Source organism: Columba livia, chromosome 14 (assembly GCF_036013475.1).
Source record: "Columba livia isolate bColLiv1 breed racing homer chromosome 14, bColLiv1.pat.W.v2, whole genome shotgun sequence".
NCBI lineage: Eukaryota > Metazoa > Chordata > Aves > Columbiformes > Columbidae > Columba > Columba livia.
Window position 1 is genome coordinate 3,053,902 of NC_088615.1, and position 19,754 is coordinate 3,073,655.

The 19,754-nt window shown below is 45.8% G+C and overlaps 1 long non-coding RNA gene across 1 annotated transcript; it reads left to right on the plus strand.

The window, feature by feature from the left end:
* The first annotated feature begins 4,868 nt into the window (after positions 1-4,868).
* LOC135575401 (uncharacterized) lies at positions 4,869-15,900 on the plus strand. The gene is made up of 2 exons (XR_010466095.1): positions 4,869-5,786; positions 12,315-15,900. It is a non-coding gene; the product is annotated as an uncharacterized LOC135575401 (long non-coding RNA).
* The last annotated feature ends 3,854 nt before the right edge of the window (positions 15,901-19,754 follow it).

Consider the following 19,754-nt stretch of genomic DNA (forward strand, 5'->3'; position numbering starts at 1 on the left):
CAGTTAATGAGAAGAGTCCAGGAGTTTAGACTTCATGAAAAATAACCAAATTCCACAAGGCTGGCAGGAAAATCGCTTAGTGTCAACTCCAGCCGTCCCCTGGGGAGGGCCGCGAGGAAACACTGCCTGGCCATTAACAAGTGAGGATCTTTGAGGGGAACAAAGAGAACCGGCTTTGTCACTGCACCCCAAACCTCCCTGGCTGTAAATGAGGCTGCATGAGTCACTGCAGTGTTATAATCCCATCCTGGGCTCTCAACTAGATTATAGGCTGGCACCGGTCCAGAGGCAAAACTTTCCGATCCCAAGGGAGGAATTTAAAGCTCTCGGCCCCGCTGTGCACATCCGCCGCCTGACAAGGTGTTTATCTGTCGGTCTCCAGCAAGTCTCTCCATCCCCTGGCTCCGGGGCAGGACACAGCTCCGCTGCCCCAGCCCTGGAACCTCTTTCCTGGCTGCCACCCCAGATAGCGCTTTTTGCTCCTTCACCAACACTTTCCTGGCCCTTATCAGAGTTCAGTATCAGTTCTCCCCAATGGCACCGGGAAGGGACCGTGAGCAGATGAACACCTGCATGCCCAAAGGCACCGCCACCCTCCTCCCGGCTGACGCAGCACCGGGTGCCGGGGATGCTGGCGTGACAAACGATGTCTGCGCAGGCAGCTCTTCATTTCTATGGTAACGCTGCTTCTCCTCCTGTTTATGTTCATCCACATGTGCACGCGTAAGTCTGGGTTGTTTATCCCCATCCACGCTGACAATTACACCTTTCTCAGCCCTTCGCTTGCTTGTCCAAGGAATTAAAAGTGTCACTTCTCTTGCCACGTTTTAATGTCCCGTAACAAAGAGGAAACATGAGCACTTTGGCCATGGGATTTCGCTGAATTATTAATCGTGGGAACAAAGGAGCAGGAGGTTTCCACACCAGGAGTATGGCAAGCGGAGCACAGCTTTTCCTCGGGACTACGCAGGAGGAAAAGGTGATGGCTCTGCTACTAATGGACTGGTTTAGCCAGCTTTTGATTGTTTTGGATACACTCAGGGATGCTGCAATGACTCAGACAAAATTGCTGCTTTGTCTGAGAGACACGTTTACTTCTCAGGGTAATGAGTTGATCTCTGCTTTGATTAGATTTCACTGCTGTACTGGTTACCAGTGGGTGTTGGCAGGAATGGGAGTGGTGGAAGTTTTAACTCAAAGGAGAGAACAGAGAGGAACCTGCTCTGCAAAGGGATATTTAAAAAAAAAAAAAAAAAAGCAGCATTAATTAAAAAGCATTAATTGCAGTGTAAGCTGATCATAGACAATAGCAACCTCTTTCCACCTTTGCTCAGACAGTTTCTTCACCTTGAAGCAGACTGATGTCTGGCGGCTCTGGAGATCAGCAGGAAGCAAAGGTGATTTACAGCCCCACCAGCACCTCCCCTGCTCTCCCCGGTCCAGCCGAGCCGGGACACACGGGTCCTACAGGGGGTGAAATTCCCATTGCGGCGGGTGCAGAGAGGCTCGCTCGCCCCGTGGCTCGTGCCCCGTGCAGGTGATGTGGGTGCCTGCCTGTCTCACTGGCACAAGAAGCCTCGGGAAGCTTGGGACAGGGTCAAGTTGAAGCACATCCAGCCGCAGGCTGGGAGAGCAGCGCGGCGGAGCTCACCCCGCGCTCCAGCCGCCGACAGCGCCGGTGAACATCACCCTCCCTCTGTATTCATCTTCAATATTATGATTCATTACAGTGCATGGCAGAACTTTTTCTCAGGCAAACATGACATAAGAGTACAGCTGGGTGAATAACACCGGTGACATTTTCTACAGCAATTAATTAAAACTGAAATTCCAGTTTGATCTGGCCCTCTTCAAAGACCTTCTCCAGGCATTCCCACACTGCTAAGCAGTCCTCACACCGGTACGGGTGGAAATACTGAGCTCACGTACACAAGCGCTTGCGGAGCAGCAAGCTTTATATGGGCTCACCGGGAGCTTGCACAGTGGGAAACTCCCCAGCAGTTTTATTTCTCACATTACAGAGCAGGAATGAATTCCAGATGGATACCTGAATATCAAATAATGATTAGAGGGTAAAAAGTAAATAGCTCGTCGAATGATTTTGAGTAATAGACAAAAACGCTGCCCACTCATGGGCTGTTTCAAACGGAGGGAATAAAGAGTGTTGCTTGCTGAGGTCTCTCGCAGCCCCGTGTGCAACAGGCCAGCTCTGCTGCAGGGTTTGCCAGCTCAGGGAGAAACCACGATGGCCTGACGGGACCCTTGCACTGGGGCCCAAATTGTTGGTCACCACCAACCCCCATGTGACACCCAAATTAACTCCCCCTTGGCCCACATGTGTTGCAAGTTCCTCTTCTCCCCCCTGAAGCCTTCTCACCATCGCTGGGTTGCTCACCCTTTCCTGCCCACGTGCTGTTCCTGCTGTGTGCAGAGAGGCAGAAAACAGGGGGGGAGCAGGAGGGTTTTGAGCTCCCTGCAGGGACGCCCGTCTCTGCCAAGGGTCCCTCTGGTCCTGCCTCATGGTCTGTTCTAACAGCGTAACCACATGGGTGCACCAGGGCTCCTGCCTTCTGTCCCAAACTCCCCTGATAAAGAATTGATTGCAAATGCTTTGCAGAGCAGCCTTGTGCCCCGGTAGCTCCTCACCCCGGCACTCATCTCTGACAAGGCTCTTTTCCCCATCCCTCCCAGGAAATGGCTGGTGACAGCACTCAGTCTTCTCTAAGCCTCCCGCAGACTTTTGGTGAAGGAGGTCGGTGTCTTCATGCTTCGCTCCCCACCAACAGCCAGGTCAGGTCTCCACTTCTGTGTCCCTCGAATGCTTTCTGCACCAACCTCTGCAGCCTCCGAGAGGTCAGGTCTCAGCAGGAGTTGCTCAGTGCTGGCTGGTGCCATCGCTTCGGGTTCAAAACGATACTCAGTCTCTCGAGCTCTCCAAGATGCACGTATTTCTGTCTCATAATGTAAAAATACAGAGATCTGTTCGCTGGCTGAAGCATCTCTCACTGCGCCATCCGCCCTGGGCTCCCCTTTCTTCGTGATATCCCAAATAAATCGTTGTCTTCCCAATCCCATTTATCTTGTCTGCTAGGCTGTAGAAAGCTTAGATCCCTTCTCTGTTCTGCCCCAGACCTCCATTTTTTTCCCTAGAACCTCTCTAGTGCTGGTGGGTACCTTGAAGGCTGCTCCTCCCCTTCCACATCCTTCCTCGAAATCCTCCTCAGCCCAGAAGGCCGCTGAAAACCTCAGCCGTGGTTTGGCAGGTGACGTGCTATCCCGGTCACCAGGCTGGTTTCCATGTGTCTTTGCAGGGAGAACAGAACATTTAAAACAAAAATTAAAATATCTTAAAACCTATTTTGGTTTCATTTTGAAAAAAGCAGGGAAATGTCCAGACCGTTTTGCTTGACATTTCAAACGTGGCATTGCTTCTAAATCCTTGTTTTGATTCAGGCTGACTCTTCATTTAAAAATGTTCTGGAATTTGGTTATTACGATGTCCAGTGGGAAACATTTTTGTCCAGTGCCAAGTTGCCTCTTTTTAACTTCTAAAAATCTCTGACAAACTCACTTCTCCATGTTTACAGAATTGTCAGCAAACTGAAAGCTCCTTTGCTCTCATGCTCCCTTGCTGTCTGTCTGTTCCCACTTGCTCCGCTCATTCATACCTCACCACATTTTTGTTGGAAAGTGCTGATGCACCACTCGGCGCAACAGAGCCTCTTTCATTACTGAGGCCCTTTGGGCACGGGTGTATTACAATCATAATATTAAATGGTTTGATCCACTTCCCTCTGAAGTCAGTAGATGTCCAGCATAGCGTCTCTTTCTCTTTCGAGTCACACAATAAAAGATCTGAGAAATCCTTCCTTTACAGTGGCTTTTCTGCACCTGTGCTACCCAGTGCTTCTCGGTGATCCTCTGAGGGTCTCTTCCAACAGAAATTAGTCCAGTCTAGTCCAGTCTAGTCTAGTCTGGTCTAGTCTATTCAGCTCATGAGCTGCTGCCAGAGCTGAATGCTGACAGGGAAAAGGCCGAGTAGCAGCCCATCAGATGGAAATGGTTTCCGATAATTCTCCAGAGGGTGTTTTCTGGGAGCGTGCAGTTGTTTGCACAGCGGTACACTCATTTCAGCCTGTATCTGGAATAGGACATTACCATACCAAATCTTGCTACTGGCTCCTCTGCGCCAATGGGAACTTGTGTTTTAGCACTTATTTAAGGGCGCATCTAGCATGCGAGAGCACTGAAGTCCAGTGAAAAAGGAAACTACAGGTTTTACTAGGATCAGGGCAGCAGAGATGATCCCTTTCTATCACAAGCCAGGGTGTTCCCCAAGCTCAGCTTTGCTGTGACCGGGTAAAGTGTCTGAGCCCAAGATGGGAGAACTGTGCTGTGCCTTCAGCTCAGGATATTTCTCATGGTAAGGGAAGCGTTTTCTCCCTCTCCCCATCTCTCTGCACATTCTCCTTCATCAGCAACCGACCCAGCCACCAGCCTTTCCCGAGCAGGTCTGTGTGAGAGCACAGGGGACGCGTTTATTTGCCTGCAGAGTAACAAATCTGACACTTAACCAGGCTTCTGTTTCTTTCATTGCCCGAGGAAAACTGCAAACCTTAAATAGCTTTTCTGGTCTTGTTCTTTACATTCTAGAAGGGATTTTTTACACTGAGCATTTTGCTTTGGTGGGCAGGTTAGTTCATGTTATAGTATGACCGGCTATTGCTTTTATGGCAAAGGATCAATAGCATTTTCCACTGTGAACGTGCCCCCCCCCCTTTCTTCCCACCCCCCAGCCTTTCTGGCTTTGTGGACTTCGGCTGCAAGGCAAGTGGTTCCCATCACTTTGGGAAGCAGCATCTTCTCCCACATAGAACATTAGTTTAGCTTGGGATCTTCAGCGCAGCCCGAGATGTGTAGGTGCCCAAACCCCAAAATTAGATTAATCTAAATCCCAAAGAAGCTTAGAAAAATCTCTGTCAAGGTTCCTGTTATCACTAAAGGACTAGAAAGCAGAATAAGCTGGTGATAACTTCAGATGCCTGATTTAGTGTCTAGAATGTTTTAGTTCCTTGTTTTTTAACGTATTTTGGTAGAGTGGATGGATGCCTTAGTAACAACCGGGTTAACCACTCAGTCTGCCAAGACGGATGACAACAGGTCTCAGACCTACGCTGGTGTTTGGACAACAGTGTGAGAATTTGGTGGCACTGAATTTGATGTGACAGCCTGTGTCTGAAGAACGCAAAACGGGGTGGGGGGAGCAGACAAACTGTTATCACCTGGTTCTCTTTCACATTTACAGATTGGTAGGAGCCGTGTCAGAATCTGTCACTGCCCCTCTTCTGCGGGACACAGACACGAGTGGGTCAGACCCACCCAAGCGGGTTGGACAGAGAAGCGCAAAGCAGCAGGAGATGTGCCAGGCAAGGACTAAGGCATTAAAGCTCATTGCACGGGTACGGCCAGAGGCAGGTGAGGGAGAGCATTGCTTTCCCTGACAGGAGTGTCTTGACAGCTGTGGGAGCTGGGAACCGGCAGAGCAGGTAGAGCCGTGCGGGAGCCCAGGGCTGGAGCGGGGGCAGCTCGGCAGGGCTGTGCCAGCCCCCGCTGCCGGCACGTCTGTGTTTCCCTGCCCAAAACTCCCTACCCATCTCCTCCATCCTCACCCCACACCTTCCACCTTCCCGCCCGTAAGCGCTGCGTGCGAAGGGCACGGATGTGAGGGCGTCATCGGTGGGAGGCTGTGGAGCAACAGGCTGAACAGTCGGAATGGCTTTGAACAGGTAATACCGGCGGCGGCGCAGCAGAAAGAAGAAGTTTGCTACAGGCGAGTCACAAGGCAATTTGTGTTCGGGTTAGTTTTCTCAGTGTGGGAATGGAGGAAAGGCTAAAATGGAACACGCGGCAGAAGAAATGACAAGCCTTCGACATAATGTTGAGTCAAAGACTGAGTCAGGGAGGAAGCCAAGGCTCAGACTGGTAGAGACGTTAGTAATTTCTGCAAAAGAAAATGTGAGCAGGGAAGGTTTGGAGGAAGAAGATTGAGTTCATACTTGGTGTTATCCTGTGCCATGACTGTGTGTTACCCAGCGTGGTGAGCCCTGGTCTGTCTCAGGGTAAGAGGTTCATGTTGTTGTCAAGACAGGTAAAACCCACCGCTGTCCTAACATGGAGCGCAAGGCTCAAGAGAGAGAGGCAAACCCAGAATCTAGTCACTGAGCATCCCCAAACACAGTGACACACAGAGAGCTTTCCGAGCAGCTCAGAAAGTTATTCCCAGAGGCAATATTCCCCAGGGGACTGTCACACACTCGCTGAATTCACTTTTTGCTGAAGATAAGTGAGAAAAGCTGAGTTGTTTCAGTGGGGATCTGCAGTTTTTCACCCAAATCAACAAAACCAACAGCAGGACCTGAATCAGGACTGCCATGTTTTGAAAGATGGACCCTGGGAACAGGAACAGGTACATAAACAAACTGGAAATCATTACAGTGCAAGCTTGCATGGGTATGGTTTAATGAAGGCATTCAGGTCAGTCTCCACCCAGGAGGGTTCCAAGCACACTCTGTACTGGGAAGGGAAAAGTCTGAGCCAACTATGTAATCATTCTCCACCTTATCATTGCCCCAACATGACTAATGAGCTGGGGACAGACTGGAGGGAAGGAGAAACATGGAAGCAGCAGCAAAAACAAAGTAGGTGTTTGCAACACCTCTTGTTCTGAACAAGTGCACTCGCGCTGTGCGGCAATCTGGCCTGCAAAGTAGAGGAAATGGCTCTAGATTAGGTGTTAGGGGGTATTTGAAAGTGGAGGCCTTATTTTATATTTCAACTTGGATTTGATCTTGTCTAAAGACTTCATTTCAAATTCTTGTAGCAGACCCTAGAAGTCAAAACACGATTAATTTTACAACCACAGTTGCTGGCTCTGTACGTTGTGTGTTTACTACGTACACATGGCCCCGTTGCTTATTGCAAGACCAGGTCTGAACGAGGCAGATTTGCGTGTTCAGTCTGCAGGGCAGGGCCGTGCTGTGTCTGCCGGGCATCGGTGCTCCTCATCTTTCTTTTCAAGTGGTAGATCCCACAGGTCAGGGGTGAAGATCCTCCTATCCAGTTATTTATAAATTGCTTATTAACAAGGGCTGTGAGTGAGGGAGAACTTGGCTGTATTGTCAGTGACCAGAGCAAGAAGGAAAAAAAGCCCTTGCTTTCAGGAACACTAAATTAACTGCAAAATAAATAAATAAAACGAAGAGCGCTCTCTCATTATTGTGCTGCAGGCATCATTTATTAGATGCTGCTGTACTGCAGAGTCCTTATCTCTCCCTCCAGATAGTGTAAATCAGAACTCCTGTTGCTGACACCCCAAGAGCGTTCTCATCTGTCAGAGATTTTCACTGCCCTTTTCTTGTATGTTTTCCTGGAGAGCGATTTTTACTTGAACCCTCAGCGCGCTCATCACTCATGGCTCACACACTCAGGCACTACAGGGCCGAGGAGGGATGCTCCAAGGGCTTTTGTTGCTGTTGATGAACGTTTCTTGCTCTTGTCCTTAGTGGGAGGATCTCTGTCAGAGGCAGATGCTTTAGCCACGCTAAATACATAAATAAATGGTGCTTTACGCAGTGGGAGAGTCGAGGCTCCGGCTGGTTTCTCCCTCTCTTCCCGATGCAGCTGCACTAACCAGGCTTCACCCCCCACCCTGCGCTGTGGCTTTCCATATTATTCCTTTAATGGGCTTAACGATTTTTCCGCTTCTGCAATGTGAATCAAATATACAAATAACTCTTGAAGTACTTGGAAAAAGCTGTGATTTTATTTCACTCCAGTGACTTCTCCCACTGAGAACTGGTGATATCTCAGCCACAGGCAGGAGCAGCAGATCCCATGTGGAGGGTTGATCCACCTCAGCAGGCAGCAGATTTGGCGATTCATTGCTGCTTTAACCTTGTTTAAACACACTTTCCACTTGTTCTGATGACTTACTGTGGTGATGGGACCAAAGAAATCTATTTCTAATTAGTTAGTGGCTCTCATACTAGAGTAGGACTCTAGGAAATAAATGATCTATTCTGCCCAGTAGATCCCTCTCTGATAGTAAGTCCCTTACTTATAGAGCATGGACTATATGCTTTTTGGTAATATCGTTTAAATGCTTGTGTGAGGACACACTTTTATGACTTTCTCATCCTTCTTCCCTTGTGTCTCTGTTGTCTGTGGGTCTCTTGGCCTTATTTAGCTTCATGTCTTTCTCTGAAGTCACTCCGGTGCTCTTTCCTCCCTCAGCCATCACTCTTAAGTCATCATAACTTATCTGTGAAAACTGTCAACAGGGAAATAGTGGAGTTTTGAGGAAAAAAAAATGATAATGCTTTGTCTTCGGTAAGACTGTATGTTAACTATTTGGGTGAAAACCCCTAGGTTTTGTTTGCAGCAAAGACATGGTTTTAGTTTGATTCTTCTTTTCAGCAAAGGTTCTGCATAAACCAAATTGCTGTATCTACCTGTTTTAAATCTGTCTGTGAAACAGAGATGTCCTCAGGTTCCACTGTCCAATCAGAAGAACAGAATGAAACTTTACAAAGTGCTCAAACAAAATAAGTGTAACATGTTGACAAACAATCTGAGTTGTGGTTTTTAAAACTCTACATTGATTGTATGTTCTTTGAGTTGGTGATCAAGGACTATGAAAAATCAAATGGTGCCTAGCTCTGTTACAAGTGTAACAGCTAAATGAAATACCCTAGTGCTATAAAGGACGTTTGTTTGTGTACACTGTATATACATGTATATATATACGTATCACTTTAAGTATGAGTAGAAGTGTATATTTTATGTGTGTGCCCTGTAGATTCTGGACTGAGGTATTCCGCTCCAATCTCAGTGCAAACGAACAGTGTCAAAAAATCCGCTTTTCATTCTCGAATCTTTCAGAAGCAGATTCAAACAGTTGTTTTGTGCCCAGAAAATAACAGTCTCAGGAAACAGAGGGTCACCAAATCCAATTCCCTTTTATGGTATTTCGATCCAGCTGTATTTAGCTTTCAGAGTTTCTTAAAACTCCAAACAGAACACCCATCGTTTTAGGAGAAGTTCAGAAAGCGGCTCTGAAGCCTCCCAGCAGCAGCTGCCCGATGATCCCTGCAGGCTGGTGTTCTTGTTCTAAGCATGGGCAGAGCAATCCGTCCCCAACCCCAACGCCCAGTGTCATCACGTCGGGGCCCATTTCTGGTGCTCAGCAGGACTTGACTGTTGCAGCGTGTTTTGCAGGGAGAGCAGGGTTTGGCTTGAAAATCTACAGAACCTTGGCTGAATTTCAGCCCCCAGCTTACAGTAGTAGTTGACTCTGGGATAAGCCACACACACCTTGGGAATGCTGCCAGAATTAAGTCAAGGCTGCACAAGGAGGAATAAGCTGGTAGGTTTTTACTGGCCTGATAGGTCAAACATACCACTTTCACTGTCCTGAAGAACCATTTATTATGATGCCCAACCATAACAGCAGAAAGATAGCTGATTATTTCAGGTGATAGCAGATGACCTGTGGACACCTGAATTGCTTTGCTACAGATTTTTTGGGTGAACTGTGACCAAGTCGATTGGGTCAAGCTACTAAAAGATGTTTAGATGTTTGAATACTGTTGATAGCAAGACAAATCAGATTCTCGATTCTTGTTTAGCTGTCTACCTCAGTCTGCCTCCACTCCTACTTGTCAAATGTGTCCTGCTCCATTTCCTTGCACGTTTTTTCAGATGGTGCCAGGGATAAAAGATCGTAAGGCACCTGCTCCAGTGGTGAGCATCAATTTAGAAGACACGTCTACTTTCCCTGATAGGTCTAAATTGATCACAAAACCACAGGTTAAATTGGGCTGGCTTATAGCATGTTGGGATGTAGCGTAGAATCTGTGTGTGTTTTTTTCTCTTAAAATTATGCTTTTAATGCTATGATTAAAGTTTTATTTTCAGAATGCAGATTAATTACACGCAGTGCAATTGGCCTGAGTGTGGTGAGAACCAGAAAAACATCTCAGAGACATGCTTATGGAATAGAGAATATACAGACAAAAATACTGGGACACCAACCTCAGGGATGGTGCAAACACCCTGCAAGAGAGGACCTGCCTTTACTATATAAAATTGCGTTGACACTGAAGCTCAGCAAAGGTATTTGTAAACCTGTCAGCATGGTCTGGCTTGTATGATTACACACCAGTCAGTGCGTCCTGCTGTCACCTCATTAAACACTGGCATTTACTGATAGCTGCTGATTTCCGTATGTTGTTGAATTAGCTATATTCTGCAGCTGGAAACATGGATAAATGTGGAAGAATGATTCAGATGCAAGGAGTCAGCAGAGTCAGCTGCCTGTAACATAACCTGGAAACACAATACGGCTTAGAAATGGGCTTGTGTGGCCTGAAGGATATAGATAGAATCTTTTATCTCTGTCAGATATAGGCCAGAGCAGCAAAGTTCAGATCTAGTTTTGGATCACTGAACTAGTTCAATATTATCCAGCAGGAACTTGACCTCAGCAGATATCCCATCTGGTTTGGGGGGTTTTGGTTTCGGAGATCTGCTTCTCTTGCACACTTGGACCCACATTAGACCCAGTTACACCAGTGTAAAGTGCAGAACTGGGTCTAGACCCACTGTCCACAGAACTGGGGGACACAAACAAGAAAACCACAGAGAACATCTGCATTGTTATTAGGTGGAGTTTAGACTGCAGTAATGGAAGGCTCGGTTCTGTTACTGAAAAAATGAAATTAATTATTTATTGTATTTATTCTTATTACCAGTGGCTTTTAGGGTACCAATATGTTATGGGTACTACACAAACACAGGAAGAGATGGTCTGAAGAAACCAGACAGGAGAGAGGGGTTAGAATGAGCTGAAAGATCCTCCAAGATGAGAGGATGCCGAGGGATGCAGGAGGGGTGGTTCATGTAGGGGAGCAACAAATGAGACTATGATGGGGGATGCTTGAAATCCCAAACTCTAGGACTCCAAGTGCTGGACATTCCCTGTTTCTGATGTTTGTTTTGTTTTGTTGTTTTGTTTTCCCTGCTCCTCTCCCTTTTCATGGCACAGCTTCCATTTGTTTTTCAGAATTTCAACTGTAAACTTCAAATTCTCCTCTTCATCCTGCCTTTATCTGATTGTCATCCAGGAGATTTTGTGCTTCTCTGAGGCTGACATGCCCTGGCTTAAACCAGAGCTGCCTTGAGGATGATTTTATATTTAGTAGCTCCTTATGAGCTGCTCTCATTTAAAGCAGTCCAGACCGCTTGACACAATATCTGCTGTGGAAATCTCTCTCTTGCCTCTCCCTTTCACAGCGTAATGATAAGGCTGAGCTGGAGAAGGAGCCAGGGCCTTACCCAAAGTGTGCCTGGGTGGCAGAGCCTATGGGACACAGCTTTTATTTCCTTTTTACCACCAGAGTAACCTGCAAGATCTATGGTGGGGGACGAAATTCTGTCCCACAAAATCTGTTGCCAGGAGAGCACAGCTATCAGCTTCTATCATTCAGAATATATAAAAGGCCTAAACAAGTGCAACCTCCCATATTATCCTATGGTTGTGTTTTTTTTGTTTGTTTTGTTTGTTTGTTTGTTTTTCTGCATTTATTACAAGTTAGCCCCTTCTTACTGTGGTGTATCGATTTGGAGGGCTTAAGAGAAAGTTGTCATCTGTGGGAGTGATCCCAATGCAAAATCACCTGGACTCTCCCATCCTTTGGGTGTCAGCTTTTGAACAGGGGGCTTTCAGGAATGCGCTTCTCAGTTTTTATACAAAGCTCCCAGCTTTAGCATCCAGGTGCTCTGAGACAACCATCGCTCCCCATGCCAAGTCCTTTAGACACTGGTGGGGTGAAGCTCTAACCTGTGACCATCCGCTTTCCAATGGAAAAGTCAGCAGTGAAGAAGGTTCTTGGGCTCCAGTCTGTAGCAGACAGACCAGTCCCTTTACAAACGGTCCCTATTTCAAGCCTACGATGCTTTTAAGGGTGACAGCGTGTGGGTGGGAAGTGGTGTATCAAATGGAGCACTGCCGCAGCTCTCAGCCTCGTGAGCCTGCAGAATAAAGAAAAGGCACAATATTGTCTCCGTGGAGAGCAGCCTTTCCTGGAACATTTGACTGAAGCAGTGATGTGGTAACGCAGACTCTGGTCTCTCTAGATTGTGTTCCTGGAAAAGCCGTTCAATTATTGATAAGGGTCGCACTGACATCACTGAAAGACAACGAGGCTCTTGCTTGCCTTTAATAATTTCTTACTCAGCAAATCTTTCGCTTACAGCTCAGCAGAATCGGCATTGCAGACACATCGGCCGAAATACAATATGCATGCTGGAGAGACAGACAGGCGGCTGCCCAGCTTTTTTGTTTGCAAACGGGAAGGGAATACGGAGCCAGCAGCCCCGGTCGATTCTGCTGGGCAGAACGCTGCCGTTGTGGAGCTGCCACCACCGCCTTTTCTTTCCTGCTGATAACGTTTGCTCCTTGTTCATTGTTCAGAGCTGCTCTTGAGTTCCTCCTCCCCCACTTATCACATATGCTGGAAAGGAGGATTTCCCAATAAAGGTAAAGAGAAGGGACTGATAGTAATGTTCCAGATCTAACTCAATTTAACAAGCACTACTCAAGCTAGTAAAGCTGCTGCTGTTTTGTTCAAAGAACAGTGCTGACAGCTTATACAGGGAGGAGCATTAACTCCATCTGTTCCTTGTACGAGATTTAGTATTCCAAGAGAACTTTTTTAGTTAGAGAGAAAGCTTAAGCCTAAATGTCCCTTGGAGACATGGGACTGTCTTGGGTTTGTTTTACAGAATCAGCACTGAGTTGGAAGCAGGTGAGGTTTTGGAGGACCCACATGAGATCCTGACACTCTTAAACCTGAACCCATAGCCGTTTTGGACCAGAAGCTGAACTGCCCTCTAAAATAAACGCATACGAAGGGTCCATTTTTTAGCCTGTTTTATTGTTCATAGACATTTCTGAGTCTCCAGGTGGTGACTACCTTTTGCCTAACCAATGGGACCACTAGCTGCCTGTGAAGCAAGGAGCTAATGATTGAGACTCGCTAGAAAATGGTGGAGGGAGACTCTCCTGTCAGCAGATCTGAATGTCAGGCAGGGCTTCCCATCGGTCTGAGGATGTGCGACATTTAACTTCCCCGCAATCCCACACCGGGCTGCAGAATCCAAACCACGACTCGTGTCCCGCCTGGGGAAGGTTCCGGCCAGTCCTGGAGTTTCCCATCAGCGTTCGCATTTTGTCTGAGGTCCCTGCAGCCTCAGGAGCTGTCAAACCACCTGCTTTTCTGCTTCCATGCGGTTTAAACAGCAAGAGGAACGTGTGTGTTTAAGGAACCTGTTTACCGTGCAAAGGTAAACAGTCAGGTTCCATTTTCACAATTGCTCCTGTGTTAGAGGTGGATGCAAACACTGAGTTGCCAGCGCTACTGCGTCACAGATGCAAACAATTTTCATCAGGGCAAAAGCCCGGATGATACCACCATGGCAACCAATTTTAAATAGAAACAATAGTCCAGCTCCTTCACCGAAATAAAGGCACAGGACCCGAGGATCTGGTTATATATTTGTGCAACAGACAATACAAATTTTGAGCATTCGTATTTTCTGTGTTTTTATTGCTTATTTCCTCAGAGCATCTCAACATGCTGTTTGCAATTTACATGCAGTAAATCCTAAAGCAATGAAGCCATCTCTGTGTGGCTAGCAGCAGTCAGAAACCAGCATGGTGGGTAAAGGAAGCTCTTGCCAACTTCTTTATCTTTCCACTTTCAGAATCTTGATGTCCTCAGCAGAGCCGGCCAGCTTTCCCCCTGAAAATCTCCAGCAGATAAACAACAAATCATTAACACTGGAAAGATGAAGTGCTGAATCATGCCTCCCACGCTTTAGAACTTGTGTTCCACTGAGTCTAATTATTTTGCACTTGCTACATAAATCTTTGAGCAGCCTCTTCCAAGAACATTCATGGTGAGGGCTGAAAAAGAGAAGATTCAGATGAACAGCCTAACGTGGGGACGATAGTTCTGGTCAAGCTCGCTGGAAGCCAGTGTTAACTTATCTCATAGGAATGGGATTTTATTTGGCCCCAAACAACCTCGAGCTAACTTGAAATTGCCATGAGAACAGCACAGTCCATGTGCAGCTGACTGAGCATATAGAAACTGCAAACAGATGTTGAACATATTTTTAAGCATTTTAACCAGTGTCTTTTGTGTATCTGAAATGAGGTGAAAATATGTTAAAATCCCACCAGATCGCTCTCTCCCTCGTTGCAGCCTTAGCAGAGTCAGTGGGTGCAGAAATAGGATGCTACTTTTTGAACTTGCTTGGGTATTTGGGGTGGGGAGTTACTATCAAAAAAGCCAAATGACTAACCTGCGGCAAATTCAGGGAGGGCATGTGTCAAGTACCCCACAGCTCTTCATTCTGAGCAGGAACTTCAGCGCTCTGGTGTTGTTTTCCCCTGTGTCATTCTGATCTGTCAGGTAGTATCAGTTACCAGAAACTATGCGGGTTTATTCTGTACTTTGTATTCAAATACAAATGGAGCTGAATACTTGTCATAGTCCTTTGGGCAGGGCTCCTTACTGCTGCAGAGTTTAATATTGAGATTGGCAACACTCAGTTAGCTGATGTAATCCATTCCATTACAGATATTTACAGCATGCCATATTACAATACAAAAGCAGAGGTTTAGAGACTAGAAAGATGTGACAAGGAAAAAAAGCCAACCCATTCAAAGGCGAGGCTGACACTGCAGGGGTCTATTCCCCTCACTGTACATTCCCAAAAATTCCTTTTAATGCCATTCGGAGCATCCGTGATGCAAAATTCAGATCAGGCATAAAGCAAACGGCAACTGCGCTGATGGCAAACAAAGCCGCTGTTACACACACCACATCCGACTGTAGATCTGTCTTTATCTTTAGCCAGTGACTCACGATCACCAGCATGGATTGTCCAAAGTCACTCCTCGGTTTCCCCATTCTTCGGCCAAGCATCACAAGCCCCGGCTTATTGTAACGCAGGGGGAAGGAGCAGCACAGAGGAGTGTTTGTTCCTCATTCTAGTGGCCTCTTTGTGCTCCTGCAGTAGCCCAGGAGCTAATACAGTGATCCGTGAGTTATAACAAGTCAGAAAACTATGTGCAGCTTATTTATGTTGTCAAACTCCTCGAGATTTCCTTCTGGAGTTCCTTGTTTACCTCTAAGCCTCTGTCAATAAGCAAGACTCGTCAAGCAGCTCTTTTAGATTGGAGGGTGGAAGCCGAGTGACTCCCTACCCATTTAAGAGCCCATTTTTTTGCTACAGCTCTCCCGGAGAATCCTCGGTGTCTGTTGTGCAGAATCAGCACTTTCATTAGCACTAATGGAGCCTCTTCTGGTGGAAGGCATTGGAGAGGATTCACACGTAACTGGGGAATATCTGTTACAGGAGATACACACCCCACACTGCCTGGTGCTTGTGATTTGAAGTGATAAAAAAGTACAGATAATGCGGTATGAAAGCAGTGCTGTGCTTCTGATACAAGTGGGCCCAACCCAAGAGCTTGTTTCCCCGAATTTCCTAAAGTTCAAGGAAGGCTGGAGCCAAAGTCCTTACTGAACAGTCCGATTTTGTGTTTAGTTTTATTTGTCGTGAAAGTGGCAAAATTTGCTTTATGAGACAAATGTTATTTGCCATACCATTGAATCAGTTTCTTGCCTTTTGCACTGGCTTCTCAGTGCTGTTGGTAAAAATAATAATGTATCGTGTAATAATATATCATGTAAAGTGAGTTCAGCTGCGTTTTTTCCCTTCCTGGCCTCTGCAATGCTTGCCTTTTAAACATTTTTATACACTTATTGATTACCGGAGGTACTGTTCTGTTTTCTAGGAAGTAAGAACATAGCCCTCTTTGAAATGTTTTAATTTCATCAAGTAAATACAGCATGTTTTGCCAGGAATCTTAATCGCATAATACACGGATCTGATTCCACTTTTACGTAGGTCTTGTATAACTTCCTTCACTTGAGTGAAATTACTCCTGATCAGCATTGAAAATCAGGTCCAGAATATTGGGGGGGAGAGTGAGTTAATGCCATTTTTTCTGACACTGAGTGCTTTAAAAGCACTCTGGAACTGTAACCCATTACCGCTGCTCAGTAAGTGCCCTCTGAGAGGACTGGGAAGGATTGAAGTGTTTTTAACCAGTAAGTGACTTCAGGTCTTTCACAAAACATTAGAGATGTAGCTACTTCCAGCTCCTGGCTATCTGGTGATGATGTGCAGTTGGCGAGCTGGCGGTCTCAGCCGCTGGTGGACAAGTGTCCCTATCACAACTGCTGCTGTCGAGTTACCTTCTGCGCTGGAGTCTGGAAAGAGCTGGATGCTTCTCTTCCCAGGCTTTGCAAAGTCTTCCCGTCAACCAGGGAGGAAAGTGTTCCGTAGAAATGCTTTACGAAAGTGTATTATTTGCCTCATCCCGAACTGTCATGCTCCAGCGCCTAAATACGAAGGTTGATGTTCTCTAACAACCCCGTCAGACTCCCACACTGTACACGACTGCTACAGGTCCCAAAATAGGGCTGGATTTTCACAGTGATAATTGAGAGCCATAATGTTCCAGCTGAGTGGCTCTGTAGGTGGGAGCAACAGCAGAGACAGTAGTATCAACAGAGTGGAGGCTTTTTATCAGGATACTAGCTGATTTTATGACATTATATATGCTATAATCCTATCAATGCATGGCCTTTCCTTAGTGGGTGTTTCCTGTAAAAGGTTGTGGACCCATCTTTTGCCAGTGTGAGAATAACCCAAGGGGAGCTATGAAGAACATTGTCCCTCTGACCGCCCTAAGTCCTGCTGCAGGAAAGTGTTCATATTCAGGACTGTGCTTAAGCTTTATGGGCATTTTTAAATGGTGCTGGCTTCAGGGAACTGATGACTAAAAGTTCTTTCGAAAGAACTGACAAAGTTACTTAGTGCTACCACTACTGAAGAAAACCTTAAACCACCAGCAGCCGCTCATTAGCTCAGTTCTGATGTAAATATCAGAATATTTACATGCAAGTTAAATAACGAGAAGCAAAACAGAGCTATATTCGCAGTGACTGCAAGCAATAATTGTTGTTTTTTTGGGACTCCGTGGCCAGAAAGATTGAATCAAAGGACACGTATGGGTCACGTTCTTATCTGGTGCATGGCCACCTCAATCAAATAACGCCAGAGCTGCACTGCAGCAATTGCTGTCGAGATCAGAATCTGCAAGTAGATATTCTGTATCTGAACTTCTAAAAGTACTGTTCTATTTCAAGTCAAAGAGAAAAGAGAGAACAAATAACAGAATTTATCGCTGCAGATTATTTTTATGCCTCTGTGCTCCATTTAAGAGAATAATCTGTAAATGACTTATTATCAAGAAAAGTTATTTGTTTGCCCTAATCAAGCCTTAAACTTGGAGGCATAATATGGAACTAATTATTTTTAACTAACTAATCAACATGTTTCATTCATAAGTTGGGATTTATCAATATAGCACATGAAAGGAGAGAACATATTATTATTTCAATTTAGATAATATGCAAAAAGCACTGTGTTTGTAATGACCTGCTTTCACTGAATATAATCAAGCTCCAAAGCTCTATTACAGGCTGGAAATAGCAGCAGCTTACTTTAATGAGATTTCTGGCTCTGGGCCCCAGCTGTTCTACGCAAGGCTCTCCCTTTGCTCTATGACCTACCAATATGTGCTGTCACCAGTAATGAGACAGGACCTATTTCCTAACATGGGGAAAAATTGGAAAGCATGAGTTCATTCTGCTCTGCCGGTGGAAACACACCCTCTTTCCCTGCAAGGAGGGGAACGCTGCAAATGTAATGTTCCCCCCTCCCTTGCCAGTGGAAATATAACATAAAACCCCCAAGGTAGAGAACTCCAAGGTAAGACTGAAACTCTCTACTTCACTCGTCCCCTTAGCCCATAGAAAACCAAAAGTCATTAGGCACACACACAATATATCTCTCCCCTGTGAAGTACCCAGCAAAGGACTTGACATTATCTGCAAGGCATGGGGCAGGGGGAACAGTAGCAGTCGCAGGCTCTGAATTTTATGGATTTTGTGGAATTACGCTCATCTCGGAGCCGTATTGGGAACGTGCCAGGAGCCAAAGAGCTGCACTTAATTTGCCTAAAATGGAGCAGATTACTGCTGCTCTCCTGTTTAATAATGGAGATACAGCCTGGAGAGGACAGATCCCATCCAGCAGCTCCAAGGGGAGCTGAGCAGCCCAGCGCTGCGGGGCAGGACACTGAGCATCGATGGGGACCCCAGGGAGGGAAAAGAGGACCAGCCTCCCTTTGGTCACTCTGAATTGGACTCTTAATATTGTGCTCTTCGCTTTCGCATTATTATAATTGCAGAAATCCTGTGCTTGAAAGTGTCTGATGAGCTAACATTTAGGGATTTTACTGCTATTTTTATCCATAAGCTGTCACCTGGATTCATTAACACTTCGCACGTGAAATCTGGTTTTTTTAGGACAAGAAGCCAGGTTTGTTGTTTGTTTTTTTTTTTTTTTTTTTCCCTGAATAGCATCATTAAGTATTTCAGGAATCTAAAATCCACAAACTATTTCTGTGCCCTGAATACAAACCTCTTTGGAAAAAGCCGCTGAACGTTTTAGTCAGAAAATGGGAAGGTGTGTGCTTACCGCACTTTGAAATTAAATGATTTGGTGCTTTTCAATTCGTCTTTTTGCCCTTTCCGAATACCCAAAGGCACTAGCCCACTTTGTAAATGAATAGGCTGTGAAATCTTATTCTGAGAAATGAAGGTGTCACCAAGTTGCAGTAAAAATTATACTTAGCACCAGTGCACTTTGTAAGCCCTGACTAATTGGCCCTTGCAACAACCCTGATGCATTCCTCCTGTAGGAGAAGGAATTAGCTAACAAGTTATTTTATTTTAGAAGTGTGTGTGGGGGAAATAAAGACAACCCCCCCCACTCCCCAAACCAAACCCAACCAAATCGAAACAAAACCAAAATGAAAAGAGAGAGACTGAGAAGTGAAGTCTTGATACCAGGCACCAGAGAGGCATCTCCCTCCTGCTTCCACATGGATACGACGCCGTGATGCAGTTGTGACCAAAAATTAGGCACTTTCGGCATCTCGGCGCAGAGACATATGAGGCTCTGTGCAACAGCCTGCAGTGGGCAAATACCCCTCGTGCTCCTTTCCTTCTACAAGTTCAGAAATCAAACTATAAAATTAGCTTTCACGGTTGCATTTTAAAGCTCCATATCTGTTTGGAACTCTTTGTCCAGCTTGAGGGAACAGTATCCTGAAGTGAAAAAAGGATTTCCAAGGGCCACACTGCCGGATTTTGGAGTACAGTGGTAAGAACACCACTGCTGTTGCAACGCTACCTATTTCCTCTTCTACATTATTTATGTGTTTACTGTATTTTACATGAGCCATGGAAGCTGGAGGCATTTTTGCAGTGTCAGGTCATTCTAAAGTACATTCCATACAAAGAGTAGGGCTGGAAAATATAGTTGTGCGTAATATTGTTCATTAATATTACATAATTACTGCACACAAAATAGTTCTCTGGGCAGTGATAAGGATTTTTTTCATCAAGACTAAAGACTCCAAGGCAATGCGTTCCATTAAGGGGTTGCTTAACATATGAGAGCATATCAATATATGGTACCTTCAC